Genomic DNA, 11516 nt, shown 5'->3' on the forward strand with positions numbered 1-11516 from the left:
TATACCACCTTTTCGAAATGGCACTTGTGGAGTGAATTTTGTAAATAAAACACAGGACTTCATACTTATCTCACTAAAATGACAACGTTTTTTACACATTCTAGTTCAGTGACCCATGTTTCAAGTTTTATTTCACCAGTCTTTCCAGGTCCTTTCCTTCTGACTTTCCCATTGATAAATTTGTTAAGAAAAACTTGGGTCTTCATTTAGTCAACAAACACAGACCAAGTGGCTACTATGAGAGAGCCCAAAGGGCAGTTGAAGATAAATAGATGAATGAAGCATGACCTCTGACCTTAAAACACTCACAACCTAGTAAAAGATTAGATACATAAATAGATGACTGGGTAACTAAGTGTTAAGTGCTGTTATAGAAGAAAGCTGAGTTCTATGGGAATTGAAGGGATTGACAGGTGAAGATGGAACAGTTCAGTTCAGTTCAGTTCAGTCACTTAGTCGTGTCCGACTCTTTGAGACCCCATGAATCGCAGCACACCAGGCCTCCCTGTCCATCACCAACTCCCGGAGTTCACTAAGACTCACGTCCATTGAGTCAGTGATGCCATCCAGCCATCTCATCCTCGGTCGTCCCCTTCTCCTCCTGCCCCCAATCCCTCCCAGCATCAAAGTCTGCTCCAATGAGTCAACTCTTCACATGAGGTGGCCAAAGTACTGGAGTTTCAGCTTCAGCACCATTCCTTCCAAAGACATCCCAGGGTTGATCTCCTTCAGAATGGACTGGTTGGATCTCCTTGCAGTCCAAGGGACTCTCAAGAGTCTTCTCCAACACCACAGTTCAAAAGCATCAATTCTTCAGCACTCAGCCTTCTTCACAGTCCAAACCTCCCAAATAAATGGAAAAGCATTACAAAGTCATGGATGTGTCTAAAGAATTGGCAAGTATTTTAGGTGGTTGAAACATTGGTGAAAATTAAGAGGGACAAGCTTGGAAGGCTATTAAAAACATGTGATATATATTTACAATGGAATGTTATTAAACTACAAAATATTAAATACTGCCATTTCTGACAACATTGATCGATCTAGAGGGAATTATGATAGGTGAAATAGATAGGAAAAGACAAATACCACATGATCTTATTTATAACAAAAAACAAAACAATGAAAATAGACTCATAGATTCAGAGAATAAATGGATGTTTGATATAAGTGTTGAAGGTGTGGTCTGGGCAAAATAGGTAAAGGTTATTAAGAGGTTCAAATCTCCAATTATGAAATAAATAAGCCACAGGTCTTTGTGAACTTCCACCATGAAGTACTTGGGTCAGGGCCTGAGCATACAAATAGTGATAGTGCAGCCCATCAAGCTCATCTTCAGATACTTGGAAAATAGATCTCAGATTCAGGTGTGGCTTTATGAGCAAGTGAATATGTGGCTAGAGGGCTGTATCATTTGTTTTGATGAGTGTATAAACCTTGTATTAGATGATGCAAAAGAGAGTCAATCTAAAACAAAATCAAGAAAATAAATGGGTCAGATAATGCTAAGTGGAGATAACATTATACTGCTCCAAAGTGTATCCAACTAGAAATGATCAATGAAGAAAGAAAACATTTGAAAAAACAGTTCATTTTTTAGGTGTCCTTTGTTAGAGACTTTGTCAGTTAGTTCTAAAACATGTATTCATATTGATTTGCTCATCCTTATACAATTACCAGATAACAATAAATGCTGGGGGCCTGTTTTTATAAAAATAAACCACAGGGATTAAATATACAGCATAAATAACATGATCAATAATATAATTACTTTGTATAGGAACAGATGATTTCTAGACTTACCATGAGGATTACTGTATCATGCATGCAAATATCAAATCACTATGCAGTACACCTGAAACTAACATAATACTGCCTGTAACTATACTCCATAAAAAATAATAATGAATCTGAAAATATCGCTTGTAATGTAAGAAAATAAAACTAATTAGGAATAAATGTATTTTATAACTTATAATATGTCTACATGGAGTTTGTATTTAAAGAAATTAAAGCAATTTAGAAAAATATTACGTCCATAAGATGAAAAGTTCCTCTTTTCATGATGAAAAGTGTGAAAAGAAATATTCATACTTATTATGAATATTCAAGATCGCCTCGAACCAATGTGATTTCTAGACAATCCCAGGAAGTGTGTGTGTGTGTTTGTGTGTGTGTGTGTACAATGATGAGCTCATTCTTAAAAACATATAAAATTCATATGATTTATAGGGTATGGGCTTCCCTGATATCTCAGTTGGTAAAGAATCCTCCTGCAATGCAGGAGCCTTCGGTTGGATTCCTGGGCAGGGAAGATCTGCTGGAGAAGGGATAGACTACCCACTCCAGGATTCTTGGGCTTCCCATGTGGCTCAGCTTGTAAATAATCCACCTGCAATGTGGGAGACCTGGGTTCTATCCCTGGGTTGTGAAGATCCCCTGGAGAATGAAAGGCTACCCACTCCAGTATTCTGGCCTAGAGAATTCCATGAACTGTATAAGTCCATGGGATCACAAAGAATCGGACACGACCGAGTGACTTTCACTTTCATTTTCATAGTTGGATCATGCTCAGTCATGTCTGACTAATTGTGATGCCATGGACTGTAGTTCACCAGGCTCCTCTGTCTATGAGATTCTCCAGGCAAAAATACTGGAGTGAATTGCCAGTTTTCTTCTCCAGGGGATCTTCCTGACTCTGGGATTGAACCTACATATTTGTGTCTCCTCATTGGCAAGGATGTTCTTTAGGACTAGCACCACCTGGGAAGCCCCTATAGTATGGCAAGAAATATCAAAGAACAAATCATACAGACAGTCTGTCATATCAACACTTACTGTAAAAAAGTGTAAGCAATAATGTAGTGGAATATTGGTACAAAAATATGACAGAGACCAATTAAAGAGAATTAAGAATATTGAAATGGACTCACAATTGTTTATTTGATTTAAGACAAAATCTTCATTATTTATCTGTAGGGAAAGGATTACCCTCTTCAACAAATGACCTAAGGATATTTGGAAATCTATATAGAAGAAAAACAATGAATCTAAACTGAAAGTATTTAAAAATTTGAGAGAAATTACAAACCTCAAATAACTAAGCATCTAAAATAAAACATAGGAAAATTTCCTCATGAAATTGAGAAACACTATGATTTTTGAAAGAGGATACACTTTTTAAATTGTGCTAGAATACATTTCTTATTTTGTTCAACAAAATAGCATTAAGAAAAAAATCAAGTCATAAGTTCAGTTCAGCCACTCAGTCATATCGGACTTTTTGCGACCCCATAGACAGCAGCACACCAGGCTTCCCTGTTCCTCAACAACTCCTGGAGTTTACCCTAACTCATGCCCACTGAATCAGTGATGCCATCCAACCATCTCATCCTCTGTCATCCCCTTCTCCTCCTGCCTTCAATCCTTCCCAGCATCAGGGTCTTTTGAAATAAGTCAGTTCTTCACATCAGGTGGCCAGAGTATTAGAATTTCAGCTTTAGCATCTGTCCTTCCAATGAATATTTAGGACTTGATTTCCTTTAGAATTGACTGGTTAGTTCTCCTTGCAGTCCAAGGAACTCCTAAGAGTCTTTTCCAATATCACAGTTCAAAAGCATAAATTCTCCAGTTTCATCCACCTCATTAGAACTGATTCAAATGTATTCTTTTTAATGGCTGAGTAATACTCCATTGTGTATATGTACCACAAGTTTGTTATCCATTTGTCCGCTGATGGACATCTAGGTTGCTTCCATATCTTGGCTATCATAAACAGTGCTGCGATGAACATTGGGGTACATGTGCCTCTTTCCATTCTGGTTTTCTCTGTGTGTATGCCCAGCAGTAGGATTGCTGGGTCATAAGGCATTTCTATTTGCAGTTTTTTAAGGAATCTCGAAACTGGAACTGATTGTACAGAGTGAAGTAAGTCAGAAAGAAAAACACCAATACAGTATGCTAACACATATATATGGAATTTAGAAAGATGGTAATGATAACCCTATATGCGAGACAGCAAAAGAGACACAGATGTAAAGAACAGGCTTTTGGACTCTGTAGGAGAGGGAGTGGGTGGGATGATTTGGGAGAATGGCATTGAAATGTATACTATCATGTAAGAAACGAATTGCTAGTCTAGGTTCAATACAGGATACAGGATGCTTGGGGCTGGTGCATTGGGATGACCCAGAGAGATGATATGGGGAGGGTGGTGGGAGGGGGGTTCAGGGTTAGGAACTCATATATGCCTGTGGTGGATTCATGTCAATGTATGGCAGAACCAATACAGTATTGTAAAGTTAAAAAATTTAAAAAAAAAAGAATAAATACATCTAAGTAAAAAAAAAAAAATCATCAATTCTTATGCGCCCAGCTTTCTTTATACTCCAACTCTCACATCCATACATGACTACTGGAAAAACCAAAGCTTTGACTAGATGGACCTTTGTTGACAAGGTAATGTCACTGATTTTTAATATGCTCTCTAGCTTGGTCATAACTTTCCCTCCAAAGAGTAAGCATCTTTTAATTCCATGTCTGCAGTCACCATCTGCAGTGATTTTAGTGTCCAAAAAGAAAAAAGTCTGTCACTGTTTCCCCATCTATTTGCCATGAAGTGATGGGACCCTATGCCATGATCTTAGTTTTCTGAATAATGAACTTTAAGCCACCTTTTCCCTCTCCTCTTTTACTTTGATCAAGAGGCTCTTTAGTTATTCTTCATTTTCTGTCAAAAGGCTGCTATCATCTGCATATCTGAGGTTACTGTTATTTCTCCTTGCAAGTCTTTATTCCAGCTTGTGCTTCTTCCAGGCCAGCATTTCTCATTATGTACTCTACATATAAATTAAATAGCAGGGTGACAATATACAGCCTTGATATACTTCTTCCCCTATTTGGAACCAGTCTGTTGTTCCATGTCCAGTTCTATCTGTTGCTTCCTGACCAGCATACAGATTTTTCAAGAGGTCAGGTGGTCTGACATTCGCATCTCTTTCAGAATTTTCCACAGTTTGCCATGGTCCACACAGTCAAAGGCTTTGGCATAGTCAATAAAGCAGAAATGGATGTTTTTCTGGAACTCTCTTGCTTTTTTGATGATCCAGCCAGTGTTGGCAACTTGATCCTCTGGTTCCTCTGCCTTTTCTAAATCCACTTGAACATTTGGAAGTTCATGGTTCAGATACTGTTGAAGCCTGACTTGAAGAATTTTGAGGATTACTTCATTAGCATGTGAGATGAGTGCAATGGTGTGGTAGTTTGAGCATTCTTTGGCAATGCCTTTCTTCGTGATTGGAATGAAAACTGATCTTTTCAGTCCTGTGACCACAGCTGAGTTTTCCATATTTGCTGGCATATTGAGCTCAGCACCTTCACAGCATCATCTTTCAAGATTTGAAATACCTCAACTGCAATTTCATCACCTTCACTAGCTTTGTTTGTAGTGATGTTTCCTAAGGCCCACTTGACCTCACATTCCAGGATGTCTGGCTCTAGGTCAGTGATCATACCATCGTGATTATCTGGGTTGTGAATATCTTTTTGGTATAGTTCTTCCGTGTATTCTTAGTATCTTTTGCTTCTATTAGGTCCATATCATTTCTATCCTTTATTGTGCCCATCTTTGCATGAAATATTCCCTTGTATCTCTAATTTTCTTGAAGAGATCTCTAGTCTTTCCCATTATACTGTTTTCCTTTATTTATTTATTTATTTTTGTACTGATCACCAAGAAAGGCTTTCTTATCTCTCCTTTCTATTCTTTGGAACTCTGCATTCAAATGAGTAAATCTTTCCTTTTCTCCTTTGCTTTTCACTTCAAAGAATATTTCACAATTCATAACTGCCAAAAGGACTCAGGTAGAATAAATTAGGTACAATCATAAATACATTTTTAAAATACAGATAACCTAAGTAAAGAAAAAAAAGGGGGGGAAGCTTTTGAATAGTCTCTTCCCAAAAAACATATCAAAATGTTGATGAATAAATTAAAATTTGCTCACCATCATTAGTTTAGAGAAATGCAAATTGTAAACACCATTAGATACCATGCTTTAGCAAATAGAATAACTAAAATTAAAAGCACTGATTCTTCCAGATGTTGGTGAGAATGTAGACCTGTTGGAAACTTCTTATACTACTGATGCAAGGTTGAATTCGAAAATATTTTGCAGTACCCTTTACTGTGTATTAATATATGCATATCTTGTAATAATGAAAGTCAACTTCTGGATATTTAGCTATTAGAAATCAGGATTTATGTTCACCAAAAAGCATGTAAATGTTGCTCATAGCACCTTTGTTGCTATAGCCCCAGACTGGAAACTGGTATATTAATTGTGGTGTATTTATTGAATGAAATTCAGTACAAAAATGAAAAAAAAATACTGGTATATGTAGCAACTCTCTCTTTAAGCCTTATATTTCTCTAGTATCAATCATCACTTATCTCTCTACCTATCCCTTGACTTCCTACTTTTTCATTCCAATCCCCTATAATGAAAAGGAGAGCTTCTTTAGTTGATAGGTGTAAAAAGTCTTGTAGGTTTTCACAGGTCAACTTTAGCTTCTTCAGCATCAATGGGTAGGGCATAGATTTGGATTACTGTGATGTTGAATGATTTCCCTTGGAAACAAACCAAGATCATTCTGTAGTTTTTGAGATTGCACCCAAGTACTGAGCTCCAAACTTTTTTGTAGGCTATGAGGGCTTCTCCATTTCTTCTAAGGGATTCTTGCTCACAGTACTAGATATTATGATCATCTGAATTAAATTCTCCCATTTTCAGATTCACATTATCTTTCTTAAGAAAAAAAGAGGCCTAAAAGAAGCCTAATTAAATGTCACAGTTGCCTTATACATATTTTTTGTGTGTGTGTGAGAAAGAGACATCATATTATGAAATTATTTTTCTATGTATCTTGGAGGGTCAAGTTGGCTTTAAAAAAGGCAGAGGAACCAGAGATCAAATTGCCGACATCCGCTGGATCATGGAAAAAGCAAGAAAGTTCCAGAAAAACATCTATTCCTGCTTTATTGACTATGCCAAAGCCTTTGACTGTGTGGATCACAATAAACTGTGGAAAATTCTGAAAGAGATGGGAATACAAGACCACTTAACCTGTCTCTTGAGAAATCTGTATGCAGGTCAGGAAGCAACAGTTAGAACTGGACATGGAACAACAGACTGGTTCCAAATAGGAAAAGGAGTACGTCAAGGCTGTATCTTGTCACCCTGCTTATTCAACTTCTATGCAGAGTACATCATGAGAAACGCTGGGCTGGAAGAAAGACAAGCTGGAATCAAGATTGCCGGGAGAAATAACAATAAACTCAGATATGCAGATAACACCACCTTTATGGCAGAAAATGAAGAGGAGCTAAAAAGCCTCTTGATGAAAGTGAAAGAGGAGAGTGAAAAAGTTGACTTAAAGCTCAACATTCAGAAAACGAAGATCATGGCATCTGGTCCCATCATTTCATGGCAGATAGATGGGGAAACAGTGGAAACAGTGTCAGACTTTATTTTTTGGGGCTCCAAAATCACTGCAGATGGTGATTGCAACCATGAAATTGAAAGATGCTTACTCCTTGGAAGAAAAGTTATGACCAACCTAGATAGCATATTCAAAAGCAGAGACATTACTTTGCCTACTAAGGTCTGTCTAGTCAAGTCTATGGTTTTTCCTGTGGTCATGTATGGATGTGAGAGTTGGACTGTGAAGAAAGCTGAGCACCAAAGAACTGATGCTTTTGAACTGTGGTGTTGGATAAGACTCTTGAGAATCCCCTGGACTGCAAGGAGATACAACCAGTCCATTCTGAAGGAGACCAGCCCTGGGATTTCTTTGGAAGGAATGATGCTAAAGCTGAAACTCCAGTACTTTGGCCACCTCATGTGAAGAGTTGACTCATTGGAAAAGACTCTGATGCTGGGAGGGATTGGGGGGCAGGAGGAGAAGGGGACGACAGAGGATGAGATGGCTGGATGGCATCACTGACTCGATGGACGCGAGTCTGAGTGAACTCTGGGTGTTGGTGATGGACAGGGAGGCCTGGTGTGCTGCGATTCATGGCGTTGCAGAGTTGGACACGACTGAGTGACTGAACTGAACTGAACTGAACTAAGTCTTAAGTAAACTATCTCTTTACATACTAAAAACAACCCCATGAAAAAACTATTACCATCCTTAATTTGAAAATGAGAAATAGACATTTCTCTTAGTTTGAAAATGAGAACTAGACATTTCTGTTAGTTTGAAAATGAGAAATAGGCACTACCCTAAGTGTCTGATGGAGAGCCAGCAGCTAGATGGGATCTGAACCAGAATTCCTACCCATGGTATCAGACCACAGATCTCACGTTTCTATTATGATCCTTACAATGTCACACTGGACTTTATAGCAAAGCAAGCATACATTTTAGCTACTGCCCCTGTATCTTGCATCAAACTGAGACTGGCTGCAATGCTGAGTGTCCATCATCTTATATTTCATTGTCCCTACCAATAATGCCTTTGGTCTCTGTCACTGTCCACTTACTGTGCCTTCAGGGCTACCTGAGCCCTTCCCATAGATCTTTATATTTATTAAGATTATCTGTCAATTTTCATTCCGGCATTGCTGAGCTGAGAGCTGGAGAGCTATTCTATCCCTTTTTATGGATCTCTTTCTGCTTATATCCATACAATTTATGTGTTATTTAAAATCTCAAAGGCCAATCTTTTTTCCATCAATTGTTTTTGGTCCCTTGATGTGGTCCCCAGGGTTCAGCTCTGTAGCTAACATGCAAGTGCAGGTGCAAACTCCAGGGCAAGTGAATCCAACGCTCAGCACCATTCTGTTAGTAGAACACCCTTCTATTAACTGTCTGTTAATAAAATGGTTAAGCTTTATTTTCTGGTTAACCTTGAATATTTCAATTTCAAGAACATGGTCTCTATCACATGGAAGCTAATATTTGAATGACTATCCATATGTTTATATATATATATATATATATATATCAGTTCAGTTTAGTTGCTCAGTCCAACTGTTTGTGACCCCATGGACTGCAACATATATATTTGCATATATATAAACTCATTTATTATCCTAATAATTCTTGAGAGAGGTGTTGTCTTCTCAGTTTGCAGATGGTTACTGGAAGCTCAGATAGTACCTGAGAGGTGATGGGTTGCCTTCTTCAAGAGCTAAAGAATCTTGGGGCAAATGTGAGTCTCTGAAAATTGTCTCCTTTTTTCCACAATAGAAATAATGTTTCCATATGGAGTTTTCGACAGAATTTAGGAAAACATCATATTCACATGGTGCTTAACATGTTACAATAAAATGGTCATATATCACATGTTTCATATATAGTAACCTTGTTATCATTATGATCAATTTAATTTTATTATCCTAATTATGGCAAAGGGAGACAAAAACTCGGGTGGCACAGACCATAACCCAAAGTGTATTGTACTGTAATGCTCTTGCAGTCCTTCATAAAATGAAAGATCCTAGTATTTTAGACACTGACATTTTAGAGGCACTATTAAGTGGTACTTTGAAAGCTACATATTTTCAAGTTTCTCTGAAATTAACATCCTGTGATGCATCATTCAATCTGAATTATCCCACAATGAGAACATCCTGAGTCCCTGTGAGTGTTTTCATTAACTTTGTTAATGACCCTACCCCTAAATTTCTATTGAGAATGCAGTCTTGATGAGCAGTGATTTCATTCCAGCCTAATAAAAATGATTCCAGAGGAGGTTGTTAGATTTTAAGGTCATGCAATGACTCTGTATATAACCTACTTTTTGTTTTGTTAACTACAAGTATTTTTGGAAACATATTCTCAACAACACAATCTATTAGTAACTAGCTTTCCTTGAAATTACTATTCAGTCCAATGTGATGAGTCCTTTGAATAATGGGGTCTTATGCTGGTTGTTGTATATTCATGTTTAGCTGCTATCTTTATGAATATCTAGTGAATTCTATTTATGCCCAATAATTTTCTACACAGGGAAGGGTATTTACTGTTCTTTCCTTTGATGTTTCCCTAAGCACTATTTGGAAAATACTAAGACTTCATTAGCTTGAAAAATTATCTTTGCTTAGAGGGACTTAGAGAGAGAAAGTTTCTCCTTACTGCAAATCATTTGGATATTAAATTTGATATTTTTACAGAACAAAGAATTAAAATATGGCATGCTAAATAGAGGTCAGAGAGCAGTGGGAAGATATTAAAAATAAATAAATAAATAAATAAACTCATTTGACATCCACAGCACTCAAAGTCAGACTTAAATAAATTGTATTTATCATTCAGAAAATGGATGTAGTCCTAGCATATTGCATTACTGAACATTATATACCCTGCAATGCTAATGCTAAATGTTATCAACTTTAGACTGCCACAAAGTTCATGGTGTATATATTTGTATGTGTGTGTTTTAATAACCATTTTTCAACAATTTTAACCCACTAGTAAAATAATATATTTGAAAATATTTCTCTTCCAAAGCATAATATTTTCATGTTCACTGTAGAGATCTTTTTTTAAGGGAACAATTGAAAATTTAATGTACTCACTCTGACTAATCAAATAGATAACTTCTTTCCTTTTGGAAAAAAATATGTATCATTCATCTTTCTGAGATGGAAAGCTATCTATTGTATTTCTCAAGAATGACCTTTTCTTAAATTCAAAATATTACGGAATCCTCAAATCTGAATGAGAAATTCCCCACATTCATTTCTCCTGTGAAATAAAAGGCAGGAAAAACAAGGATGAAATAGTTGAGACCTCAGAAGAGTTGACCTGTCAATACCATGCTATTGTCCTAGGACAGATCTGGGCACAGCTGCCAAGGCAGGGACTGGGCCTTTGATGGGGTATAGCTGCACAACTGCCTGGGAAAATGGTACATTGTCTTCCTATCCTGCAGGCTCCCAACCTTGAAGGTAAGCAAGAGAATCCTATCTTCCCGCAAGAATGCATGGCAGAGAAAACACCAAACCTGTAGTGACACCACTCAGCATCAAGAAAAAGATCTGAGTAATAGCTTTAAAGAGAGACACAGATCTCTAAGATTCCAGGTAGGAAAGAGGTAGTGATTCCCTTGCAACCCTAATAGGCAACATCTCTGTACCTGAAAAAAGCAGGGAAAAAAAGAAACAGACTCACAGATGTAGAAAACAAACTTGTGATTACCAAAGGGGAAAGGCAGGGGAAGGATAAATTAGGAGTTTGGGATTAATAGATAAACACAACTATATATAAAGTAAATAAGCAAAAGGGACATACTGAATAGTAAAGGGCGCTCTATTCAATATCTTATAATAATATATAATGTAAGAGAATATACAAAATAATATGCATATATATATATGGAGAAGGAAATGTGAACCCTCTCCAGTATTCTTGCCTGGATAATCCCATGGATAGAGGAGCCCGGCAGGCTACATACCATGGAGTCGCAAGGGTTGGACATAATTTATCAACTAAATCACCACCCAAATA

The 11516-nt window shown here is 37.2% G+C and overlaps 1 pseudogene; it reads left to right on the forward strand.

The window, feature by feature from the left end:
• The first annotated feature begins 1271 nt into the window (after positions 1-1271).
• On the forward strand, positions 1272-1550 carry LOC101106253 (small nuclear ribonucleoprotein E-like; annotated as a pseudogene).
• The last annotated feature ends 9966 nt before the right edge of the window (positions 1551-11516 follow it).

This window comes from Ovis aries, chromosome 4, assembly GCF_016772045.2.
Source record: "Ovis aries strain OAR_USU_Benz2616 breed Rambouillet chromosome 4, ARS-UI_Ramb_v3.0, whole genome shotgun sequence".
Classification (NCBI taxonomy): Eukaryota; Metazoa; Chordata; class Mammalia; order Artiodactyla; family Bovidae; genus Ovis; species Ovis aries.